Source organism: Acipenser ruthenus, chromosome 21 (genome assembly GCF_902713425.1).
Source record: "Acipenser ruthenus chromosome 21, fAciRut3.2 maternal haplotype, whole genome shotgun sequence".
Taxonomy (NCBI): Eukaryota; Metazoa; Chordata; class Actinopteri; order Acipenseriformes; family Acipenseridae; genus Acipenser; species Acipenser ruthenus.
The window spans coordinates 4019270-4034099 of NC_081209.1; the positions used below are offsets into that span (position 1 = coordinate 4019270).

Consider the following 14830-nt stretch of genomic DNA (forward strand, 5'->3'; position numbering starts at 1 on the left):
TAATAAAGAAGACTTCATAAAACAGATTGTTTTCATCCCGGAGTAATGCCGGAGTAGTCTGTTAATGTCTTTAATGCTAAGAAACACCTCCCTTTAAAAGACAGACAGAGAAAAGACAGTTAGACAGTTTGATGAATAGAACTTTCTGAATAGACTGGCAGATAAATGACTCAGTAACCAAGCTCCTCTCTCTGGGAGTGACTCCGGCCTCACTCAGAGCTGCGTTTGTTTGGGGACAGGGGTGACCCTTTAGCCCTGGAGCCTGTGAAAAACACAAAGACTGCCCCCCCCCCCCCTCGCCTCGCCTCGACAAACTTTAACTTTGGCCTCAAGAATACCCCCCCACTCCAAAACAGAGTCGCTCCAGCTCCCAGCTTTTCACAGCTCCCAGATAGACACACAGACACAGACACACACACACACACACACACACACACACACACACCACCAGATAGCAGGGGACAGATGGAGCCGTCTATTGAGCATGACAACTCGGTTGCAATTGCAGACAGCGTTCATCCTTCCCTAATAATCAGCCAGGGTCAGGCTCAGGGCAAACCCCTCTGGAGCAGAGTTAGTTCCTGCATTGTTAGTTTACAGCACATCGGAGTGTCAAGGGTTGATAATAATCATCTCGCTGCGTAACGACTTCAAGAAACAAAATGCTGACATCTGTCGCCCACAAGTACAGAACTCCGCGCAAAAGCAAAACTCCTGGAAGGTAACGGAAGCAACATTCAAACGATACGCGCGCTACCGTGACAATAGAAATAAATACATTCAACGAATAGACAACCGTTCGGTGTCTATTATTAATACTTTACAGTAACAGACCAAAGTGAGATCATGCCTCTTAGGTTCAGGTGTTTAAATAAGCATTACTCCTTTATTAAATCGATACTGCAGTCAATCCCACATTCAGACCTGGATGTTTCATACTAGCAATCAAACTCTCCAGCATACAGGAATGCAGACACACACTCTCAGGGCAGAATAGCACAATGTCATTGTTACATTTAAAATAAGCCTCACTAAAAAAAAAAAAAACACAGATGGTCTCTTAAATGAGGCTTATTTTTCTGTCGGGGGTGTAATTCAGGACAGCGGAAATATCCCAGTTTGGTGCTGTTTCGACCTGTACGTGGCTCTGACATCACAATAATATTATTTTAAAAAGTAGAGAGACACACAAAAAAAAACAACCCTGTTTGTATTTTCTCTAAACCCCTGTCGCTGGCCTATCTAGTTCAAGTTGGGTCTATGGTAAACAGGGTGAATGCTAGGTCAGCAGGCACCCAGGCTGTCAAGGTCAATGATATCCAGGCACAGCACTCTCGGTGTTTTGTTTCTACTACAGTATGGTTTCATGTAAACGCTGTGAGCCCTTCCCAAGACCTTTTAGAACTGGTTACATTCTGATGTACAATGGTAAAGTGCAGCGGAATTAAGAGACAAAACAGCAGAAAAAAAAAAGCATTTCCCAGTGGGCATTGCCTGGATCCCAATCCAGAGTTCTAATCGTGATCAATGTCTCCTTGATACAGTAAAAGGCACAACTCCAGACCTTTACCACTGGGACCCAGAGTCTCCAACACAGCGCTTGCACATGTTGAAGCACATTACAAAGCATTTTAAATATGTATATTAAGGGCTATTCTTCTCAGATTGAGAAAATCCCATTGTGGCTAAAAGTAATGAATTACACATTTAACCTATACACCAGGTGTTTCAGAGGTGAAACAATGCCCATGACTTTCACACAGGCATCTGCCAGCCACCCTGGAGGCAATGGACAGTCTCTTACAAAACCAAGGGGGTGGTGTGCATAGTGAACTGTACAGTTCCTGGGTGCTCAGAGGAATTGTATTTTAAATGCAGGGTGCTGCAGAAAACACACAGATTCCTGGGTCACACCACAAGAAAATAAAAACGTATCAATCCCCAGACTGATTGTTGGCCGTGGCAGGCAGTATCAGATATCAGACATCTGGTTATCAAGCAGCTTCGTACAGGGACACTGGGTCAATGGGTATTGTGTTGCCATTGGCAGAGGATGCTTGGTCAAGGTGAGTGGAGGTCAGAAGAGAGCTCCACAATATAATGCTCAAGGGCTGTATTCTTTAAAGTTAAGTGGGTGTGCGTGTGGGGGGTAGGGGGAACATTATAAATAATCTAGCTTGGTTCTGGGAGGGTTGTAGAAGAAAATGGTTTACACAATTGTGACGTTGCAATTTTAAAACATGGTTGATCTCAATATTGAGGTGCATTTTCCACGTTGCGCTGCTGTAACTATGAATTCGTTATGCTGGAGGTTGCCCCCCTTATTTAGTTCCAGGGAGGCAGGGATCTCTCATGCATCTCCTTCTGGTTCAGTGTTTATCCTGAGGTGTCCCTGCTTTGGATGTGGGCTGATCGAGAGGAGCTGTACAGTACAGGCTCAGAGAGTATCAAGTAAAAAGTAAGCTGAGTCACATGCAGATTGCTAGCAGTATCCAGCCCTTGAATACCACTTGTGACAGATTAGATTTCTAATATTAGCCATTTTTAAGCAGGTTTTGCGTCCTGCTACAATAAGGACAACACAGCCAGGATCCATTGCCCTGCTGTGCACTGTTCCTCTCCTCGCCATGGCAATTGATCCTGGATTAAATCCAATCTTAGGGCTCTGAGCCCTCATTTTGACAGAAGGCTTAATGCAAAACCATTTAACAAATCACGGTCAAAGCTGTAGGAACCCTTTTCGGACCTCGCTTTTGCAGAGCTTTAAGTCAATAGGACCAGGGCTGTTTTGCATTAAAGTTCCAGGTGTATCAAACCTCACAACATGCAAGCAGTCATTTGGAACTTTGTTTTATGAAAATGCACTTGTTTGAATAAAAAGGGTCAATGGCCACCTGTTTATCAGGACTACCTGCCTATGGCTGACAGACTGAGCCAGGTGGCACTTGTAAATCCAAATGACTTCTCACTAGAAAGACAGTCTAGAGAACTTGCAAATGATTGTCAGTCGTTTGCATAATTTTGAAAATGAAGGCTTCACGCATGGCCAAAACAAGTTAATCACACGCATTATGACAGGCTATAAGTCTTCCGAGAAATTACGGAACTAAGTATTCATTTAAACTAAATCAGAATGAAAATCTTGTGTGTGGCTTTCAAAGACACGTTAAAGGAAACGTGTTTGTCTCCCACTGTGCGCTCACTCACACACACTCTCTCTCTTACTGTCTATTGGCCCTAGGAGGCTCAGTCTTATAAGATCCCCAGAGAACGAACATCATGCCTCCATCTCCTCTGTTATGACGAGTCTCTCAGTCTGGGAGTCCTTTTTTTTTTGTTGTTTTGTTTTATTTTGTTTTTCATGCAGACTGAACAAAGCTCTTGCTCCTGGGCTCTCACTCTCTATCTCGGTCTCTGAAGAGAAATCTGTACTGCTGCTACTGTTAAAATAAAAAAAGAAAAAAGAAAACTCCCAGTGGATCCTTGTCAGTTCCAGGCCATTACCTCTCCCTCGTTGGGAGTTTGCTTACAAGGCACCATAAAGAGCTTGGTTCACCCCCTTTCCTCTGGAAGAAGGACAAGCTCCAGGCAGGAGGCGAGGCACTAAAGGAACACAGCACTAGGGGACAGGAAAATAAAAAGCTGAATCATCTCTCTGCGAGCGTCTGGGCGTGGGTCTTGTGAGTTGCAATGAATTAGCCTGAGACAGAGCCTGGAGTTCCAGAAACTGGTTTCCAAGAGAGCGCCCCAGCTACCTACTGTAATAACAGGAACGTTTAGTGAAATCTGAACAGCTTTTCAGGAGTCGTGTTTTAGAGATGTAGCAGCCACACCAGATGCATACAGACTGTTTTGGGAGATGGTTCCAGAAACAACACACATATTCTGTAGGTAGATTTTTTGATAATATTCTATATGTTATTCGAATTGAGAAATCTAGTGATGACAATTAGGCGAGGGTCATGGGTGTTGACTGAGCTAATTTACCATTCAAAGTGAAGAAACATCTGCTTGGACTTGTGACAACTGCTGCTTTTCTTAGACACTGTGGAGAACAGCAATCTGCACAAACCCAAGCATCTGTTTCTTCAGCTATTCCACTTGGAATGGTAGCCCAGTCAACACCAGCGACCCTCACCTGTGGAGAGCTGGATCCGAATAAATCGGTCTGTGCAGCACCAGCAGTACACTTCCCCCATGACAACACACAGCTACTCTTTCTGCACTGCCGATTCAAAATGTAGCCCAGTAGCAAAAAAATAAAAACACATTACATGCCGTAGAAAGATTGTTTAAATATCATAAAGGAAAAGAAAGAAAGAAAACCAATTAAAGACTGCATTCATAATAGGGCATGAATAGTTTATGAAGCTGAACCATACAGCGGACTGGATTAGTTTTATATTAGCAGGGTGAATCATTACTCCAGATTGTCGAACAGAAAATTAAGTTTCAGATAAATGGCAGCTGGCTGCACTATTCAGTGTATTTTTTTTGGGGGGGTGGGGGGTGGGGGGGGGGTGGACGGAGGGGCTGGCTTGAACTCAATTTCTCTCCCTAAATGCTCATTTTTATCCTACTTGGGGATCGAACAGCCATTCCAGGTGTTACTGTGAGCCTATTGCTTATACACTATAACGCATTCAGCTTATAGGAACGGATCAAACTGCTATGCAATGGGAAACTTCTTTGTACCCCTGTACTCTAGAATAGTTTTACTGTCAGAACGGGTTTGCTACGCTGCAGAGGGTCACCAACTCAATAAAAATGTTAATAAAACCAAGAACAAGCCCGAAGGGGCGGGCACAGGCCCCCACAGGACATATAGACGGAGAGAGCTGCATTTAATGATCTCGCTATCTCTGCCTGGGCTGCAAGGAAATCCAGCTTTTCCAAGAGAAAATGACTTTGCTCCGTGGAATAATCCGGAATGACCTCTGTCGCTGCCAACCCAGCGGAGTCAGATAATACAGCTTCCAAAAGCAATCAGCCTGCAGCCTCCCTGGGAATAAACTAAAAAAAGAAGAAAAAAAAACAACCTGCATGGGACTAATGTAGCAACCCTCCCTTCTCTCTCTCTCTCTCTCTCTCTCTCTCTCTTTCTCTTTCTTTTCTATCACCCAAATAAATTAAAACCCCCATTAGGCAGATTTCAAAAGACGGCAGCAGGCTTATAATTATACATGACATCTTTGAGAGATAAAAAGTGATTACTGTGGATGCAGAAATCGCTTAGCAACCAGTCATTAGCCCTGCGAATGCAGAGAGGTGACCAGCCATCCATTCTCACTCCGGTCCCTCTTCCTCTCCTCCCTCCCTCACCGACCAAATACAAACACAGATAAAGAGCGGCACACAAGCTCTTGACACACAAATAGGTTAACACAATAAAGCCGGCTTCAGCAGGCTCACTCGAGGGAGGAAGCAATTCCAGCAGCAGACGAGAAGCAATAAAACAGCTCTCCGAGTGCGTGCCTGTGTATCCATGTATGTGTGCATGTATGTCTAGGAGTGATCTGTGTACTCACCTGGTTATTTAAATAAATGCTTATGTGTGGGTGTATACAGGTGACGGACAAAAGCAGAAACACCTGCCATAACACTGTCAATAGGCTTGTATGCATTACAGACGACACTCCAAGGATGGCAGGATTTTCTAGTTAGATTGCCATGTCTGTAAGTGCATTATTTAGTGTATTAGTGTGTATGTTCAATTGTGTTACTCAAGCCTGCTAGCTGGACATGTCAAGAATAGGGAGACCTAGCTTTATTAAAAAAAGATATTTCATGAATATCAGAAATTATATATAAATGGCTCGCTGTTTTTTTTTCTTTTCGTAGCCTTCAGCCTTTACTGCTGTGTTGCTATTGGTTTCTCCAGTCAGTGGAAATCCCATTATCTTTCAATGTGCTACGTGTTCAAGTTCTCAAGGTTTACATTTGTCATTTTGAAATAACAGGTATGGGGCACGAGGGTGCGTGATGACAGAGTGGCAGCGGTGCCAATGCTCCCCTTCCGCCCCCATCAGCACTGCAGATCCAGTCTGGGGTTTTTGTGCGATTTTTTTTTTTTTTTTTCGCCAGTGAAATAAATTACTTTGTATAAATATGTATTAAAATAAAAAAAAAAAATAAAACAGGGCAAAATCTGGCACGTGTATAATTTATTTTTCAAGACCTGTCAAAACGTCAGCTGAAATGTTTTTTCCCAGATAAGTAGTGATGTACAGTTGCACGTTACTGTGTCCTATTGCAGCTAATTACACTTGGGCATTGCATTTCTAATGAGTTCTACTTTAGGAATGGGACTAATTACGACAGAATAAAAGCACAGCAGCTCAGCTCAGTTAATTAACACAGGGGCTCAGCACATCCCGCTACAATGACCGAAGTTTAACACAGAACGGGAAAAGGACTTCCCTGGATATTATGGGGTGTGCAGTGGGACGTCTCTGTCTTAGTGCTTGTTACAACATGGTACCTGTGGCTGCTGGTCAAAGATCGGTCTATCGTTTACCTTTCATACTACATAAAATGTCCTATTTCTGTTTCTATTTTCATTGGTATTTGACACCAATGCCAGATTAGAGAAGACGGTTGCAATGTAAGCACGGGTTTGTTGTATCCAAAGTTCTAGACGAAGCCTGAGCAATTCTAAAAGACTTTAAACAACCAGAATCCTATTTGTATTGCAATGGGTTTAGTTAAAACCAGACAGAATGCTGGTTAAGAGGGTAGAAGCTGCATCTGCAGGTATTAAATAGCGGAAATCTTTTCTAGACCCAGTGGCTGGCTAGGATAGTGGTGTCTTCAGTCCCAGTATCACTAGGGGAGACAGCTGAATTTTCCAGCCTCCCATTACTCACAGTTTTGGCTGGACTCTGAGTTTCTTTTCACTGGTCAAGGTCCGGCTATCAATGGAATAGAAGGAAAGAGAAACAAAACAAATCCAAAATGCAAGCGTATAAAGAACAGGGGCTGAAAAGCACGCCATGGCTTTTGTTCTATATATATCTGAACAACATTTTACTTTATGTACCTGCTGGCTAGATGTTTGTAGATGTTTGTAACCAAGTGTGTGGGAGCCAAAGGGGCCCCTGTTGAATGCACCTCAGTGGAATTATAGATTTGAAAAGGGAAGTTCCCTTACAGAAAAGCTATTGAAAACCAGCGCTCTGGTCAGACAATCTGGGGGGTTGCAATCAGTGTTTCACCGCATGAGCACCCCGGTACAATCAAGCGCTCAGGTGATGGCATACGCCCTCCCTACACACGAACTCCCACTGTTCCACCATCCCACTTCCGAAGCAGCCAGTCCAGAGGACACACTGAATGGGAAGCACGGCCTCAACCCTCTGCCCTGGAGAGCGCAGACAGCCCCAGAGATCAATGTGACTTTGAAAGAAGCACTTATATTATTGTTATAGCGATGAGGGAACTGCTTTTAAAACCTTGGCAAGCAGGCTGTCTTTGCAATTTTGGGGTCGATTAGCAATAAACTGTCTTTGAGCAGCATGCAGCCTCAGCAGGATGGAAGCTTTAACCTGCACCTTGTTTAGGCTCCAGTTGTTTCCTCTTATTACAGCATGCCTGTCACATGATAAATAGGGTGATCTATACCATCCTGGATCTCCTCTGAACAGCACTTAACCCTGCGACAGTGTTTTTGTGCACAGTGATCACCACAGGTAAACCCTGTTTCGTCATAATATGTGGAGAACTTTGTTCGCCTTATTAAAGTGTGCTAACATTGCCATAAAATATAGTCTTAAAAAAGGCAAGCTTGCCTATTATTAGCACCAGCAGCTGTATCCCTGGTCTCTTATTCTGCTGGAGATCTGATGGTTCTTTGCTTATACTCTATATACAAGAATTTGGAATACACAGCTATTTCTGACAGTGCTGGAGATGAAAAGCTAATGATACTAAACGATTCTGAGCAAAATAAACAGGGATACTGTTAACAGGAGGGAACCTTGAGATATCACACATATGTTTCGTATACAAAACTATCCACAGTTCTGCATTACACTGATTTGATGTGTTCTGAATCAATGTCTGTTTCAAGCAAGGCGATGCAGGTTTTTTCTTTGGTATGCTTGCATTGCACAGCGCTTGTGTCTCGTCCCAGCTCATTGCAGAGACGCTGCCAATTTAGATCCTTCGGCATTTTACAACGAGGAGTCAGAAAGCCTCACTCCAAGACAAACCTGTCCACTTGCTTTTAAAACCTGTCCATCTCTACCAGAAGAACCCTGGAACGATCAGCAGCAATTAGCAAGTCAGAAACGGCACTGAAATGATTGCCACTTCCAATGAAACGGAATTAAATGAGAAGCGGCTGTGTGAACGAGCGATGAAAGCAGACAAGCGGGAGCCGCACCCTGGGTTAGAATCCAAAATTTCAACTCTTAAACCCCCCCAACCACTTTGACACAGCACTTCTGCAAAACAAACACATAGCAATTTATTAAGCAGACTGACTAACTGCAGCAAGTTACAGATTAATGACACCGTGCATTAGTTACAGTGGTTTTAAAGGGACTGATCCACTGTGCTGGTACAGTAACAGTGTCTGATGCAGGGAGATCTGGAGGGTTCAGTGGATCACACTTCTCCTGGTCCTCATTCCATTGAGCATTATTCTACCTATCCCCTCTAGGATCAGATATACAACAGCTTGTAAATCTAGGACCTGGAAACAATCCACTTGGATTATACCATCAAGTACCGCTGAAAGTTCTGTAGAAATCCTCAACGGACCCACCTCTATATAGTGAAAGGGGGGTTCAACGTCCTCGTTAAGTTAAGCATGACTGCTCAAAGGGCTGCTCCATACAAACCCCCATCAATAAATCCACTCTTGCAGACACCAACGTAAAAGAGGAGTCAGGCCTGCTGTGTACTCTCACAGCCTGGTGTTAGCTTTGATCGAGAGGTGGGAAAAGAGGCAACAGAGGCGGAAGGTTGTGGCTCCAGCCCTGGTGCCTGCCAAAGACCAGAAAAGGCAGACACCTATACTCCTCTTCTCACGCTCATGTTCCAGTCTACTCCTACGCTGATGAAGAACGCACCCACACATACACACTTACACCTCTACAAGCATCCCACACTACTGCTGTGAAAACATGCACGCTCAAAACGAAACCTACCAATATCAGCGCAATAGGAATATCCTGCCAAATGCTAAGAATAGAACAAAAGAAACTACAATATTCTTATTGTGTAAAGAATAGCAGTACTGTGCACCATGAGCATAGTATTATTAAAAGGAAAGACAGCTTGTGTCACTGCAGCTAAAGCAACAGTACCTATGGAAATTTTTTTTTTTTTTTTAAAAACCCAAACCAGTCTGTCAACCAATAAATTATACTGAAATGTAAAAGGACTGTGAATACACGGTGGCTTTAAATAATACATTACTAAATCCATTTACTTAGAATGGTATAGAAGTTGTAAACATTTTTAAATGCTAAAGGAGTTCCAACTTATTTAGCTTGAAAAGAAAATACAGGACCAATACTAAAACGCAAAGGTTAGCTGTAGGAGTAGATAACTTGACTGAACTCTGAATCACTGGCCTAAATTAAAAAGGAAGCCATAATTTCAACCACTTCAGGACTAAGCTCCTGCGATTGAAGATACCAAATTAGGGGGGTCTGGGACAACGTGATGCAGGACACACGCACACAGAGGTCTCGTCCCGCGAGAATCAGGGTGACACAGTTCTGAGCGCTGAAAGCCACTGGCTGGGACAAACCAGGCCAGGGTCCCGGGGTCTGAAACAAGCAGAGCCCCCATGAGGAAATCCCAGAGTGCTCCTGGCCTCGCAGCTCTGCCAAAAACACAGCAAATAAAGCAAGCCGAAGAAACACCAACCACCACAGATGCTAACAATGCAATGCCATCAGAGGACCGGATACTGTGTCCATGAACACATGATCAAATTAGAGAGGGAGAGCGAGAGACGGAGCTAAAGAAGAACAGAGGAAAGAAATATGTCAAGGTGGAGAAAGAGAACGAGTGAAAAAGTAAAAGATGCTATTCACAAACATCTTGAAACGAACCCCCAAAGTTCTATAAATAGAGCCAACTGAAAGAGAACGAAAGCACAGAAGAGCTGAACAATAGTACCAGGGTAGCCTTGGATACCTTGCAGCTGAAGCATTAAGTACCATTAAGCACTGCAAGGGCTGAGTGAGGAGTACTTAATTTACTTAGGAAAAAACAGGGCACACAGATAATCTGGCAGAAATTGCCTTCCAAAAGTTCTAAATGCAGGAGAGTAAATAAAGAGCTTTGTCTGCACCCCCTCAGGTGCAGCCAATCTCGCAGCCTCCATACATCATTAGATTATGTTTTATTCAATGGAACAGGTCAGGCTTGCCTCGGCGCTGGTACAGCTCCCTAGTGCAGGTGCTGGTATAGGCTGGAAAAGCAGGCTCTTTAATGCAGAGTCTCAGATTTGATTCAATGTCATCTCCTGGCTTGCCAGCCGCCCCGTCCCCGAGGTACAGTAGCTGGGAAAGGCTTTCTGAGCGATTAGGGATGTCTGCTCTTCAAAACACGATCCTGTGCAGCAGGAACATTAAAGTGTGTCGCAGTTTGCAGAGCTAAACCAGCCAGCCTGCGAGGGTTTAAGCTGTGCCGCGTTCGGTCCTCATAAAACGATCAGTTCTGTAAAGGATTCACGTCTGTTGGAATAATCTGGGGACAATACTGTTTTTGCTATTCCTAAAACTGGTATGTGTTGATTGTAGTGGCATTACCACTAAACCAAGCAAAACAGAGAATCCTGTTTTGTTTTTTCCCTAAAAGATCAAGGACTGTGGATGCAGCCTGGTCTCGGCATTGAGAAGGTTTTTTGTTTTTGTTTTTAATATGCATCACCATACCTCTCTTGGCTTTACAATACTTACCTATGCTTTCACTGTGCTTTTATTGCTCTATGCTATGCCTTTACTATGGGGGGAGCTTTTATAAGGGTTTTTACATACAGCCTACAATATAAAGGATGGATAAGTGGCTGACAGCTTGATGCAATAGTCATTACTTGAAGCAACTACAAGCCATTACCATAGCATTGTAGCCAAGCCCTGAAACCGCTCCTCCAAGCTCATCAGTATCTTCGGATCGATAGCAGAAATATAGCAGGTCTGTGAGGTGACAGTTTTACAATCTCAGCTCGGCACATTCTCATAGCCTGACTGTCCTGTGAGCGTTGCTGCGTGCAGATCTCCCCTGTGCAATTTGACAATCACACTGATAGACCATTTTAAAGCTCTTGGCAATTTGGGGCCTCAAACATATAATTTGGCATGCAATGCCTTTTGTTGTGCAAAGCTCTTAAATTCTCACCTCAAATTAGAATGATCCACAGCCCGCAGACTGAACAGCAGAGTCGTTTTATTTATTTTTTATAATACAGGTTTCCAGTAAAATGTAGAACAAAAAAATATACAATAAAAATAAAAAAAACAAACATATCACAACTTTGCCAAGAAGGCCTTTTGTAAAATGTATACTGTGCTTCATGAGTCATAATAAACTTCAAGATGTTATTAATACCGCTGCAAGACGGAATAGGTTAAATCATCCGAGTCACAGAATTACGTGGATTTGAGGGCAATGTAAACAAACTCGACTGTCATCGAGGACAAAAGCCTAAACTATGGAATAATACTCAACAAGTCACGACTGAACTGTGTTTTTATTTCGGGTCTAACAGTACCAGCATTAGTCTTGGTTACCAGGATTGGTATAGGAGAACATCTAGGCATACAGTCGTCTATTAAATAACGAAAGGAAAACATAAAAGGCCACCTGTGTGATAGCAAGAGAAAGCCGCTGGAGTGGAGTTCCACTCGACTGAGCACTTCCGTGGGTGGGCGCCGGGCACTACACTTAAAGGCAGCCTACAGATGTTCAAACCGGGCATGAATTATGCATATTAAATTACAAGGAAAACCGCTTGTGTGCATCTTTAAAAACTCAAGACGCCTCGTTTCAGCTCAGCTAAAAAATAATTTGTCGAATTCGCTCAGCACACCCGAGCAATTAAGGATGTCCGAGTTCGACCTCGGGTGGTGACGAACACAGAATTGTAGTTTGTGAGTTCAACCACCTGAATTCGCTTAGATTGAAGAACACACATTTATAAACCAGCATTTAAATCCCTGACACGTTTTGTGTTCATATTGCGCACCTGCAAGCCAAATAAATGTGCTCGATACAATATCGACCGTTTAGCGGTTTATTTCAATCAGTTTTAACGTATTTCTTGCATGATGATATATGTAACTCGGATCTTCGCAATACTAGGATTTTACCCTTATCTGGTCACACTGATGCTAGACCCAATGATTTGCAATAAGATTGCAGCAAACTTTATAAGGCCAATCGGCCACTTCAGAATCCGGTGTACAAGTTTACAGCTATCGAGTTCCCACTCGTCCTAGCACCTGCATTGTACAGCTTCTAGTTATAAAGTCCACTCACCAAGTCGCACACGGTGTTCTGGAAACAGCAATTATTTTCACGTCAAGAGAAAAGGCACATCTTTGGGAGATAAACGGCAGACGGATTAAAGTCCAAAACAGGCCACTAGTTAAAACCAGTATTACAATGCCGTGCATTTGGTTAATGCCCCTGGTAAAGAAAATAACTATAAAAAGTTGAAACAAACACGGGACAAAAAAAAAAATAACGTTGTACTCACACAAAAACAATCGCTACTGTGTGGAGTCAGCAGCTATGCGTTCAGAGGTCAATGGCATGCCGCTCAAGATTCATTCACACCGAGCTGATGTCATTTGTGGATACCCAATACACTGTATGATATATTTCCCAAGTGTAAAAGTAATGTAGTACTTGCATCCAGCTGTTACGCTCCCGTCTGCTCTTCCCGTACAGTTACTCCAAACTACCTAATAACACGGCAAACCCATTTTACACGACACGCAGAGGCAAAAGGAAAACCATACGGTGTGCGAACTATACACTCCGCTCTATTTAAAATGAACAACAACAACAACAACAATAATAATAATAATAATAATAATAATAATAATAATAATAATAATAATAATAATAATAATAATAATAATTACCATAAATTGTTTTAAGTGAAGACGGGTAGTCTGTGATCCAGGCTGTGCAGCGCCGTGAATCGGCTTCAGAGCTCGGCGATACGGACAGGCAGAGATTCCATCCTGATTCCTGAACATCTGAACTCGCATATAATCCCTTTTTATTACATTTCCCGGAGGCGAAAGATGAGGATTCCTTTCGGTTATTTATTTATTTATTTATTTAGTTAGTTGTTGTTTGAGCTCTGATGAACCAGATACAAACTATACGGTATTAATGCTTCAAAAGTATCGATCCATCTGAACAGCTGAATTCATTTCTTTTGGGGGAAATAAACAAACTGTATTAATTTCTTATTGAAAAAAAAAAAAAACTACTGCAATTTCAGCAATTTCCACTTGTAAAGGCAAATATGTTCATCGTTTCAATGAAGTGCAATGTTGCTGAAAAAAAAATACATACGTTGGCAGAAATAAAATAATAATAATAATAATAATAATAATAATAATAATAATAATAATAATAATAATATAAAAAAAATGAATGTTTTGTTTTAGTCGGAATTTTTTTCAACTATCCATGGCAATTTCCAGGGAAAAGAAAAACTAATATTAAAAATTGCTTGTATGTTATTAACAATTACAAAGCACAAAGAGGGATAACACAATATATTCCGTTTCCTGTTTTTGCCCAAGACCGACGGTTAATATATACGGTATGTATATAATGGATTGCAATTCAAATCGTATGTGTAGGCTGCATCTATTTCTCGACTGATTTATTTATGTATTAGGGCATGTATATATTCCATTGATCTTGCACTTGGGAAACAGCGTCGTTGTCTTTTTCAGATGAAATCCCTTTGATCAGAAACAGACGCCGAGACAGGAGTACCAGTGATGAGTTAGTGCTGTGTGTTCTTCATGATAAAGCTCCTACTACAGTCCTGATAGCTTCTCCGCGGCAGCTCCTTATCCTTGCTTGGATTAGAAAAACTCTATTTTCCTTTGGTTAATCAGTTTTCTTGAAGTGTGAACGTCTCGTTTTAGTACAAATTCCTCAGTACAACCGGAGATCCCCAGTTTTCGTTTTCACCCTTTGTTGATTCTGAATCTACGCTGTTTGTTTCGGATGAATTATTTGGATGTTCCGGAGAGCTTTGCGCTCTCTTGCAGGCGTACCTTCACCCTGCAACGAGCTGCCGAAACTGACAATAACCCGGAACGTTGCAGACTCACACTGCCCCACGTACAGTCCCCCCGACCAATCCTGCAGCAGTGAGAATTGATACATTCCCACGGGTCAACCAATCGGAGGCAATAGAAGGCGGTTACCACAGTGATGCCGTTAGCGTTCTGACGGCGAGTTCTGAGCCACGCTGGTTTTTCGCGGAAAAATTCAAATAGACTCGGGAGAATGGAGGATTCAAAGTAATCAAATAGCTACAACAATAATAATAATAATAATAATAATAATAATAATAATAATAATAATAATAATAATAACAACTTGATAACAAACAGATTACATTCAGAACCCAAACCTCTGGCCTAGGGTGAGCCACGGCGCTCTCTAGTGTAAGTCCATATAACTCAAAAAACACTGGCGATCGTTTGATGAACTTTCTTTCATTTAGGCATCTAGACCATTGATGTTACTATTGAAAACACTTCGAGTTGCCCCCTGTCCTTTAAGAGTATAATCATTTCTGCTTACGCCCATTAGTTTGTATTTGGTTGAC

General features: G+C 42.4%; 1 protein-coding gene across 4 annotated transcripts in view; it reads right to left on the bottom strand.

The window, feature by feature from the left end:
• Window positions 1-14445, bottom strand: part of LOC117428024 (protein FAM222A-like) — a 49763-nt gene extending 35318 nt beyond the window's left edge. The window contains exon 1 of one of the 4 annotated variants that reach the window (XM_058994380.1): window positions 13110-14445. The gene's annotated coding sequence lies outside the window, so the exon portion shown is untranslated. The other 3 variants (XM_058994376.1, XM_058994377.1, XM_058994378.1) reach the window with 3 other exon arrangements.
• Between the last annotated feature and the right edge of the window lie 385 nt (window positions 14446-14830).